Source organism: Solanum pennellii, chromosome 10 (genome assembly GCF_001406875.1).
Source record: "Solanum pennellii chromosome 10, SPENNV200".
NCBI classification, from domain to species: domain Eukaryota; kingdom Viridiplantae; phylum Streptophyta; class Magnoliopsida; order Solanales; family Solanaceae; genus Solanum; species Solanum pennellii.
The window spans coordinates 50837224-50849723 of record NC_028646.1 but is presented as its reverse complement, the minus strand read 5'-3'; the positions used below and the strand labels follow the sequence as shown (position 1 = coordinate 50849723).

The 12500-nt window shown below is 41.8% G+C and overlaps 1 pseudogene; it reads right to left on the bottom strand.

Moving 5' to 3' along the window:
- The window catches only part of LOC114074256, a 48529-nt pseudogene that overhangs the window by 27903 nt on the left and 8126 nt on the right, over positions 1-12500 (bottom strand).

Below are 12500 nucleotides of genomic sequence, written 5' to 3'. Positions count from 1 at the left end.
TGGTGGTGGTGTTGCTGTTGTTGTTGTTATTGCTACTGCTCTTGCTGTTGGTGTTGTTGTTGTTGTTGTTGCTATTGGTGTTGTTGTGGTTGTTGCTGCTATTCGTGTTGTTGTTGTTCTTTTTGTTGTTGTTGTTGGAGGTGTTTTTGTTGTTGTTCTGTTGTTGTTGTTTTTGTTGTTTCTTTTATTAGTGTTGTTGTTGTTACTACTATTGTTGTTGTTGTTGTTGTTGCTGCTGTTGTTGCTTTTGTTGTTGTTGCTGTTATTGCTGCTGCTGTTGTTGTTGTTGGGGCTGGCGTTACTGCTATTGCTGTTGTTGTTATTGTTAGTGCTGTTGTTGTTGTTGTTGTTAATTTTTTTGTTAATGTTTTTGTTGTGGTTGTTGCTGTCGTTATAGCTGCAAGTTTTGTTATTGTTGTTGTTGTTGCTGTTATTGTTTCTTTTGTTGATGTTGTTGTTGTTATAGCTGGTGTAATTGTTGTTGTTGATGTTGTTATTGCTGGTGTTGTTTCTATTGGTGATGTTGTTGTTGTTGATGTTATTGTTGTTGTTGTTATTGTTGTTTTTGTTGGTGTTGTTTTTGTTGTTGTTGTTGTTATTATTGTTGTTATTGTTGTTGTCGCTGTTGTTGTTGCTGCTATTGTTGTTGTTGTTGTTGTCATTTTTGTTGTTGTTGTTGTTGTTGTTGCTTTTGTTATTATTGCTGCTGTTATTATTGTTGTTGTTGTTATTGTTGTTGTTGGTAGTATTGTTGTTGTTGTTGCTGTTGATTTTGCTGTTTTTGTTATTGTTTAAGCTATTATTATTGTTGTTGTTGTTATTCTTGTTGTTATTGTTGCTGTAGTTGTTGTTTCTGTTGTTGTTGTTGTTGTTGCTATTGTTGTTGCTGCTGTTGTATCTATTTGTGTTGCTGTTGTTGCCGCTGTTGTTGTTGTTGCTGCTGATGTTGTTGCTGTTGTTGTTGTTGCTCTTGTTGTTGTTGTTGTTGCTTCTACTGTTGTTGTTGCTGTTGCTGCCGATGTTTTTGTTGTTTGTTTTTTTTTGTTGTTACTTTTGTTGTTGATGTTGTTGTTATTGTTTTTGCTGCTGTTCCTGTTATTGAAGTTGTTGTTGTTATTGTTGTTTCTGTTGTGGTTGTTGTTACTGCTGCTGCTGTTGCTGATGTTGTTTTTGCTCCTGTTGTTGTTGTTGTAGTTGTTGCTGCTATTGTTATTGTTGTTGTTGCTGTTGTTGTTGATGTTGTTCCTGTTTGTGTTGTTGTTGTTGTTACTATTGTTGATGTTGCTGTTGTTGCTTCTAGTGTTGTTGATGTTGTTGTTGGTGTTTTTGTTGTTGTTGTTGTTGTTGTTGTTGTTTTTGTTGCTGTTGTTGTCGTTCCTATTGTTGTTGTTGTTATTGTTGTTACTAATGTTGTTGTTACTGTTGTTGCTTCTGTTGTTGTTGATGGTGCTGCTGTCGTTATTGTTGGTGTTGCTGCTACTACCTTTGTTGTTGTTGTTGCTGCTATTGCTGTTGTTGTTGTTGATAATGATGATGTTGTTGTTGTTGCTGTTGTTGTTGCTATTGTTGTTGTTGTTGTTACTGTTTTTGTTGTTTTTCTTGCTGCTGCAGTTGTGGTTGTTGCTGCTGTAGTTGTTGCTATTGTTGTTTTTGTAGTTGTTGTTGTTGTTTTTGTTTTTCTTGTCGTTACTGTTGTTGATGTATTTGTTGTTGTTGCTTGTGCTGCTGTTGTTATTACTATTGGTTTAGCAACTTTTGTTGTTGTTGCTGTTGTTGTTGTTCTTCTGCTGTTATTTTTGTTCTTGTTGTTGTTATTGTTGTTACTGTTGTTGTTGTTGTTACTTATGTTACTATTGCTGCTGTTATTATTACTGTTGTTGTTATTGTTGTTGTTTCTGTTGTTGTTGTTGTTGTTGTTGAAGTTGTTGTTATTGTTGTTGTTGTTGTTGTTGCTATTGGTGTTGTTGCTGTTGTTGCCGCTATTGTTGTTGTTGTTGTTGTTGTTGTTGTTGCTATTGCTGTTGTTTTTGTTGTTGTTGCTGTTGTTGTTGTCGTTGTTATTCTTGTTGTTATTGCTTTTGTTGTTGGTGTTGTTGCTCTTGTTGTTACTGTTGTAGTTGTTGTTGTTATAGTTATTGTTGTTATTTTATTGTTGTTGATACGCTCAAACTTACTTCTCAAATAAGAAGTAAAGCGGTCGTGTCAATTAAATAACCCAACTAGTGAGGTTCGGATCGTACCCACGAGGAAAATAGTTTAGACTTAACTTCAATCTATTATTACTATTGTTCAGTCAATTACTTCCTTGGAAAGCAAAAATGATAAAAGGGGGATTTTCTATTTATAAATAGATGAAAATAGCTAGCGAAATTAAAAGAGACAATTAACAGCTTCAAATGTTGGAGTTTAATCAATTATTAAAAGTAACTAGGGTTTACGTGTTCCCCACAGGTTCATAACTTGATAATTTTAACTATAAAAATTCTTTCCTAGTATCTTGCATGCAAAGTGATAAGTTATGTATTTCTAAATCCTTGGTCCGGCATCTAGAAAATTTCACTCTGCACCTTGGTCCGGCTACGTGTGTTGCTATACTAACCCTTACCTTTACCTCATATTAAGCATCATATTCGATATTTGACTAAGTTATTACCTCGTACCAATCAATACTAGCCTATTAGATAGTATACACTAAATCTATGTTGATAATTCTTTTCCTATTATCTACCTCCTTGGTCCGGCAAGTAGCATTAAGGCGAGTTCTAACGTTGGCCATCCGTTAAAAAGACTTCTAAGCGAAAGAATTATCAATACATGCAAGACACTATTCTAGAATTGTTCTTTTAGTTAGGTTTTACCTCATTATTCGCCTATGGTTCCCACAACCCTAGTTATGGAGTTTAGTTACCCATAGTCATAATCACAATATTCAAATACATGATATAAGAATTCATGCACTTACTTCAATGAGAAAGAGTTAAATTCGAAAGTTCACTTGATTAATCAGCAAAAGTCACCAACATTCATTACAAAAGTCTCAAAATATTCAAGAATCTCACAATAATCAAGGGTCTAACGAAATAATCCAGAGTCTAACCTCAAAAACGAGGTTTTTTGAACTATTTATAAAAAATAAAAACCTAATTAAAGAAGGACTCTATTTGCTGGAAATTTGTCAAAACGCAGCTGGGTCGACGGACCTCGCGACGGATCGTCGTGGTCACGACGGACCGTCATGGACTACGTCATCCCATACTTGTGCAATATCTTCTGTTGCGCTGTTCATTACCCTCGACGGCAGGTATGACGGATCGTCATAGGCACAACGGTCCATGGGGGGTCTCCGTTCCAAAACACTTGAACTCTTGGAATTTGGGTACTGGGACTACTTCTCTGAACTTCATGACGAACAAGCAGGACGGACCATGATGGCTACGACGGTCTGTCACGCACTCCGTAACCCCACACTTGGTCAGACTTCCCCATCTTCCTTCAGCAGCTGCACTGCGCTGCCACCTACGGACTGTCACAGGCACGACGAACCGTCACAAGCTCCATAGGTTGTACTTTTCTGTATTTCTCGCTCAAAAACCTCTGCATTCATCTTTTAGAAAGATTTCCTGCAAATAAAGAAAAATATACATAAAAATTAGCACAAAAAGGCTTTTGGACACACTAAACTTAAGGAAAAAGTAATAATAATACCGTGAAACCACGGTATATCAACACCCTCAACTTAAATTCGTTGTTTGTCCTCAAGCGACGCACTATGACTCAATACAAAATCTTTGTACAATTGTATCCATGTTTTATCCTTCGCAATCATTTGGCTATCAATACCGATCGATCTCATCATATTTATGCATGCAATCACTATTAGGCTTGATTTATGTGGCATCAAACCATTACACAGACTCACCATGCACTAACACCTATCCTCTTCAATTTCTCACCAAGGTGCTAATATTTCCGGTATTGCAACTAGTGTCCTCACTTCAAAACAAATCCTCATTTTTCGCACAATGATTCCAGTTTGAGTATAAGGATTACTTTTCAACACTCACTCTCAGAACAAATTCATAGTCATTCATACATATTGCAATAAGCTTGCCCTTATTTTCACTACTTTAAGTTCGCTATACAACTCTTAGGATCACGATAGGACTTTCTTAGCTTGTAACATAGGCTCAGGGTCAGGTAGGGTATATTTAGGTATACTTTAGTGACTTTTTGCCCTTCTTGACATATCGGCTAAACACACCATATTCTATCAATTTATTTTGCCCAGTGTCTCATATTCTTTCACCTTTCTATATTCCCTTTTTTCTTCATTTGTGTAAGTGACTCTCTTCTTTTCTTGCTTGTATTTCTTGTATATTTTTTATATTTTTTTTACTTTTCTTTAAACTAATTCTTGAGTCACTTTACTTTTATTCTTTCTCTCTCTTTGTTCTTTCAACCCCACTTTCCAGAGCATTCCTCATAATAGCCACCCTCAACTCATGGCTTTGCCATGAGTCAAATTACACAATACCCAATGTTGGGTCAGGGCCATAAAAAGCTGAAGTGCACATGTTCAAGGAGGGACCAGGGCCAACACATTATTCTCAGAAAAGATCAGTTGGGGTGAAAAAGAAAGGTCTAGTTTAAGCTCAAATCATTTGGATCAAAGAAGGATAAATTTCATTTGGTTTTCTTATATTTAGGCTAAAAATGGTTTATATTGAATAAGGGCCTATGATCCTTTCCTAATTGTCTATTAGAACTTACTTTTAGCAGGACTAACCAGGCAAGTTCTAGCTCAGTACATATAGTGGACTATCCAAATCATCCTCACACTCACTTGACATCTCATTACTCTTCAAGATTATCAGACACGTAGTTCGAATTTTAGACTTAGAGTCAAGCAGTGCTGTACCTCTATGTAATTCTTAGAGCCACACATTTATCAATTACTATGCCTAGTCATGCATCATTCTCCATTTTATCAGGATATCATTTTAGCCATCATGCTTCAGAATTAAACTATGTACTCAAGATATAGACAATGCCGGTTCAACAGAAAAAGTAATCAGTCTCTTGGGGACAAAGAACACAGGCAAGAAAACCCCAAAAGAGGATAGTGAATTGGGCTACTCAGACTTCACCCTAGCACTCACCTTACATTTACCCCACCCCCAACAAAAAAGATATGCAATTGTCCCCAATGCGTAAAAAAATTTAAATACAAGAGTGGTAGGTGAAGCAAACCTCGGGCGCAAAGCGCCGACGAACAGCAAGCTGGTGGGTCCGGTTTCCCAGAACCCACTACCTCTGTAATGTGGACACCCTCAGTAGTGTCCTCAGCATCAACAACACTATCAGCAGTGCCTCCCGCTATCTCCACATTTCGGGAGCTAGATGCCCTAGCAGCTAACTCTTCTGCTCTTATCTGACGCGCCTCCTCATCAGCAAGCGAGGCTCTCCTCGCAGCCTCCATCTCATGGAGCTCCTTCTTCCGTGCTCGAGCTTCATCCTCCTCTCGACCCCTACGCCTATTGGCATGCTCTCTAGGGAGGTGGTGGAATCTCCGAAGTGGCGAATAGGGCCGCCATCACTTTGTCTTCAACAGGCTCTGCAGAAGGGGACTCAGACTCAGGCACCCTAGCCTCTAAGATCATGTCGATGACTGTGTGAAGACTGTAGACCGCAGCTTGAAGGATTGACACATCCAGCTGAGGGGATGGTCGGGCTAACACTCGCAACTCAAAAGCATCCAAGCGCTGATGAACCTCAGCGATATTCCGCTCTGTATGCTGGACCATTCTCCGCTCCAAGCGCTCTTCTACCTCAACAATAGACTTCTACATCCAAGGCTGGAGGTGATGAAGAAGTGTAGCCATCTGTGCCTCTAATTTCTGGACCCTAGCAAGCGGGACCAGAGCGGGGAAAGGGGCTGAACGAGAGGAGCTCGGGGCTGTGCTACTACCCGGGATTGACTCGACCGCGGTAGTGTCAGTGGAAGCCTCCTGCGGAGCCGTGCGGGCCTATGCTACCGTATCAGCCAGATTGTCACCAAGTGGAGGCAACTCTGGACAGGGCCCTCTGCGTGGAGCCAACTCATTGGCCTCATCCCTGATGAGGCGGATATCAACATTGCCCAGCGGGGTCTTGAGATGATCAACGTCCCATATAGGCACACCTGCGGACCTGCGTAGAGAATATATCATGCACGGGAAAGGGTAGGTAGTTGTGACCTTAAGTGCCCTCTCGTGCATGACTGCGTGTAGAAGCCAAGAAAAATCCACCTCAAATCTGGTTATCATTGCCACCATCAGTACTGCTCGATCCCATGTGACTATATTATCAGCGGCTGTTGGGGAAAGGCAGTGGCGGACAATCAACCACAAAAACATCACCGTGAAGGTCATGTTGGCCTTCTTGATGTCTCCCTTCAGCTCGGTAACCTAGTCAGCACCCTCTCCATGAACGGACAAATGCAGGGCCATCCACCTCTTGGTGGTCTCTCTCAGCGATGGCTCACGCAGGAATTGGCCATCTTTGACAATCTGCCATCGGTAGTAAAACTCGGCGGTGAGAGGGGTCCAGTTGGCATCAACATTCTCACCGTATAGATACCGGCGAATGGCAGGCAGGGAGATATCAACCTGAATGCCACGTACTCGGACCTGCTCCAGTGGGGCCTATTTGGCGGGGGCAACCCGCCTATAAATATGTGATCTGAGAGACGCTACGTATGAGGCGTAGAACTCTCGGACAAACTCTTCATTATAACGTCCCAACCGACGCGCTGTCCACTCTAGTCGATGTCTGGTGAAGAGATTATGGATCTGTGGCATCGTCGGGGGACTTCTCTTAAGGACCCGCCGCTCCAATGTGAGTGTCCGAGTCATGACTCCTTTGTCATTCATGAACTTTGCATCGGAATAGACTTCATACTGCCCGTCGACACACCAACGGTTGGGCTGGTTGGTAACCAGGGTGAGAGCATGAGTTGGTGAACCGGGTGTGGATTCCGAACTGTCGGCCTCATCAAACGAGGCAGACTCTGCAGCGGTGGTGGGTGCGGGAACCTCAGAGATCCGGAGGCTTCCTCCGACCACGAAACTCCTAAGGAGCCGGGCGCTCCTTCTTCATTAGTAGCTGACCCAGAAGGTGTGACGGTCAGTGTGCGCTCCTCATCAGACTGGGAGGCAGTGACTACGCCGGACGCCACCTTTTTGGGTGTGGCTCTGGCAGCACGTGCAACTCGAGGTTGAGTGGAAGTGCCTGGGGGCACGTACTCGGGGTCACACTCATCATCAGAGCCAATGACAAGGTGGGCAGACGGGGCAACAGACTTTGATCGCCCGCGTGCATAGACTCAATCTTGTTTTGGTGCCATAATAGATAGTACCTATAAAGAATCAATATTTAGTACTAAAAGGAGCAGACAAGACTAGCAAAATCACAAAAAATAAATAAAAGAGTTAAGATGTAATGACATTTCTATAGTAACAGTGAAACACGACGGGCCAGGTGACGACTCGTCGTGAGTATGACGGACCGTCATGGGGTCCGTCGTGTCTTACATAGACTTTTTTCATTTGGAGAACCCTGAAGGAGAGTCTCTGACAAGTATGACGGTATATGCAGGACAAACCGTCATAGGTACGACGGTCGGTCGTAGGTGTCCGTCAGAGGACACTTGAAAAAAAATATGGAGACCCTTAGGAGAGGGGTCTCTGACCATCATAACGGTCATGCAGGACGGACCGTCGAGGATATGACGGTTCGTCATAGTTGTCCATAAGAGGACCCTTAGAAAAAGTATGAAGACCCTTAAGAGGGGGGTCTCTGACTGTCATACCGATTATGCAGGACGGACCGTCGTGGGTATGATGGTCCATCGTAGTTGTTCATTTGAGGACACTTAGAAAAATAGAGAGAGACCCTTAGGAACAGAGTCTCTGACAACCAGAACGGTTGTGCAGGACGGACAGTCGTGTGAATGACGGTCCGTCGCATGTGTCTGTTGGAGGACACTTAGAAAGAGTGAGAGACCCTTAGGAATAGGGTCTCTGACAACTAGAACAATTGTGCAGGACGTACCATCGTGGGAACGACGGTACATCGCATCTGGCCGTTGGTGAACACTTTGAGAAAATAGGACAGTGGGGTGTTAGGGCTGTTGGAACAGACAGAATTACGGTCCGTCGTGTGTACGACGGTCCGTCATTGGGGTCTCGTTCTGTAACTCAGTCACAGAATTGGGGATTCCCCATTCATCCCCTATGACCCAAGTCGAATTGGTAGTGTCTTAACCTACATTTGTTAACCCAAATACCTAGTAAACTAGCAATGCTAAAGCACCTACTTCTGGAGTTTTAACACGGCAATTTCGAGGATTTTCAACCTTGGTCAGACAGAATTTTATTAAAGAATGAACCTATCAAGAAGAACTAGGCTAATACTAATTGATAAACAAGAGAGAAAGGTACTTGTTGATAAAGTAGAGACCCACAACAGCAGCTCTGACTAGTAGATGATGAATTTTAGGAATTTGGAGAATTTGGGGAAAATGATCGGTTGTAAGAGAGGGGGGTTATGATCTTTGTAAGTTGAAAAGGGAGGGAAATGGGAGAAAGAGTGAAGGAATGGGGTGAAATGAAGGGGTGGGGGTTTTAAATGTTGAATTTTTAAAAAACCCCAGCCGGGTCGGGTCGGGTACGCTTCATTAATGACGCGACAATTCCCCGACGACGGTCCGTCTCAGTTGTGACGGTACGTCATTGCTTCCATCGCGTGTTTCCTAGTTTGAAAATAACAGAAAGACGTACCTTGCATGACGGATTCATGCGACGGTCCGTCACAGGAATAACAGTCCGTCGATGTATCCGTCAGTGACTGCTACAGAGTGATTTTCTGCAGAATCTCGTGGTGCTGTGCCTGCAAATTTAAAACCCATTAGTAGAAAATGCTACCATTACTAGAAAGAAAAACTATAAGTATTGGGTTGCCTCCCAACAAGCGCCTGATTTAACGTCGCGGCACGACTGAGGACACTTGATTACTCATCCTCCATCAAGATGGTATGCCTCTATCACTTCATTCACCGATGCAGTATGCCCAAAATAGAGTTTAATTCTATCTCTATTCAGCCTAAACCACACTCCCTCCTTGGTTTTTAACTCAACTGCTCCATGAAGGAATACTTGGGTAATCAAGTAAGGGCCAGTCCATTTGGAATTGAGCTTGCTCGGAAGCCGATGCACCTTGAACTGTCTAATAGCACCAAATCCCCAACCATAAACTCTCGTTTTTCACTTTTTAGATCATTATCCTTCTTCATCTATTCTTTGTGGGATATAGCAGATACTGATTGGAGCTCACCACTTTGCCTCATGGACCTACAAATGTTGAAGGTCGCTTCTTCACTGTTCAACCAGAATTTCATCTGCCCCTTTTCCATATCAACTAAGGCTCTACCCGTAACAACGAATGGCCTCCCAAGAATAATAGGCACTTCAGAATCGACTTCACAATCAAGAATAACAAAATCTGCCGAAAATATGAACAACTCCACTTTTACTAGCTCATCGTGGAGTATCCCTATAGGCCTTTTCACTGTTCGATCAACAATCACTAGCCACATCGCAGTGGGCTTTGGGTCACTCAAACCCAACATCTTGTAAATCGAGAGGGGCATGAGATTTATGCTTTCCCCCAGATCACATAATGCTTTCACAAAATGTAATGACCCGACTGTACAAGGAATAGTGAACGCACCCGGATCTTCTTTTTTTTTTGTACGAGAGATCTTGTAGCAATAGCACTACAATGCTGCATTCGATCATCATCCTCGAAAGTGACCGATCTTTTCTTTGTAACCAGATCTTTCAAAAACTTGGCATAACCGGGCATTTCTTGTAGAGCCTCTACCAAAGGGACATTGATAGAATGTTGTTTCAGCATTGTTATAAAACGCTGATATTTACCATCCTCAGTCTTTTTCACTAATCTATGAGGAAAGGGGGTGGTGGTCTAGGCATGGGAATTACCTTTATAGGTACTTTTGCACCTTTTCCAGTGCTATCTTCTGCTTCACCACTACCGTCTACCACCTTATGATTATCCTTTCTCACCTTTTCCTCATTAGACGACATAGGTGGGTCAATGGTTTGCTTACCACCCCGAGTAGTGATTGCCATACAATATCCATCATTTTTTGGATTTTAGACAGTGTTGCTAGGAAAAGTGCCCGGTTGCCGTGTGTTCACAGTCGCAGATAATTGGGCCATTTGCAACTCGATCTGTTTAATCGATATTGCATGTGTATTGACTGTTTGCCCAATACCCGCTAAATCACTCCATAACTCTTTAATGTGCTCATCACTAGCATCGAACCTCCTCATCATTTTGTGCAACATATCCTCAACTCGCGCCATACTATCTCCACGATCCCTAGGAGTAACATCACGATTTTGAGGAGGAACATAGGGCCCATTCCTATCATTTCTGTTACCGTAGTTACCCTTGTTAAAGTTGTTGTCGCGGTTGTAGTTTCCATCTCGGACATAATGACCCTCACAGTTATATCTACCATAGTTCTGACCTTTGTTCCCTTGACATTGGCGCCAATTCTCCTGATTAGAGCCTTGGGAACTTGGTTGGAAACCCCCCGTCTGCTCATTTACCGCATAGGAATCCTCCGCATAATAACATTCATCATTAGGTGGTGGTGGTTTAAACAAGTAGTTTGCTGCATTTATCTTTTCTGCACCCCCAGTGATATGTTTTGCTATTAACCCAAGCTCAGTTCTCATCTGAGCCATTTCTTCTCGAATCTCATCTGTGGCTGGGTTGTGACGAAGGATTTCTCCCGATATCTGACTTCCCAGTAGTCTAAGCTTTATTATTCCGTGAGATTTTCTCTAATTTTCCAGCAATCTTAGAATAAGGACACCCCTCATAAGATCCACCAGCTAAAGTGTCCAGCACCGCTTTATTATTAACATCTTGTCCCCGATAGAAGTATTCATTAAGTGACTCATCATCTATGCGGTGATTTGATACGCTTCTCTAAAACGAGTTAATCTATCCCAAGAACTACTAACTGACTATCCTGGTAGAGCCACAAAGTTGTTCACTCAGTCTTTGTGGTTTAGTTTCTTGGAAACCGGGTAGTAGCGTGCTAAGAAAACGTCCCTTAGTTGGTTCCAAGTGAAAATTGAGTTCTAAGGGAGCTCAGTGAACAATATAGCAGCCTCTCATGTCAGTGAGAGAGAAAAACTCTTAGCCCTATTACATCCAAGTCCAATTTAGGCCTCCCTACACAACTTTTACACACTGCCCTAACCTTAGCTATATGGGAATGCGGATCCTCAGAAGGTAGCCCTGAAAACGAACCTCTGGTAGTGAGCATTTGCATCAGGCTACTAGTTACCACAAATGTGTGGCCTGGTGGTAGAGGGGGCAAGAGAAGTGGCCCATCCGAGTCTGCTCTATTGTCATAGCCTATGTAATATTTTTGGGGCCGTGGAGCGGGATTTTTTCCCCTCTGTTGGTGTTCACCCAGAGCGTCGGGTAAAACCTGACCATGAACATCAACCGGAGCTGGGATGTTCTGGTTTGGATCATCATCATTGATTCCCAAGTTTCAATTCATGATGCGTAGTGTACGCTCTAATTCGTGATCGTGGGGAAACAAGGGTTCTCTTCCTCTCCGTGTATTTGGCATACAAGGAGGATGGTTCTGCAAGAATCAAAAACAATAAAACAAAGTAAAATCAAGAAAATATCAACTAAACTATAGTAATAAGTTTAAGTTAATCTAAAAGCTACTTTCCCAGGCAGCAGCACCAAAATTTGATACGCTCAAACTTACTTCTCAAATAAGAAGTAAAGCGGTCGTGTCAAGTAAATAACCCAAGTAGTGAGGTTGGGATCGTTCCCACGAGGAAAATAGTTTAGACTTAACTTCAATCTATTATTACTATTGTTCAGTCAATTACTTCCTTGGAAAGCAAAAATGATAAAAGGGGGGTTTTCTATTTCTAAATAGATGAAAATAGCTAGAGAAATTAAAAGAGACAATTAACAGCTTCAAATGTTGAAGTTTAATCAATTAGTAAAAGTAACTAGGGTTTACGTGTTCCCCATAGGTTCATAACTTGATAATTCTAAATATAACAATTCTTTCATAATATGTTGCATTCAAAGTGATAAATTGTGTATTTCTAAATCCATGGTCCGGCATCTAGAAAATTTCACTCTGCACCTTGGTCCGGCTTCGTGTGTTGCTATACTAACCCTTACCTTTACCTCGTATTAAGCATCATATTCGATATCTGACTAAGTTATTACCTCGTACCAATCAATACTAGCCTATTAGATAGTATACACTAAATCTATGTTGATAATTCTTTTCCTATTATCTACCTCCTTGGTCTTGAAAGTAGCATTAAGGCGAGTTCTAACGTTGGCCATCCGTTAAAAAGACTTCTAAGCGAAAGAATTAT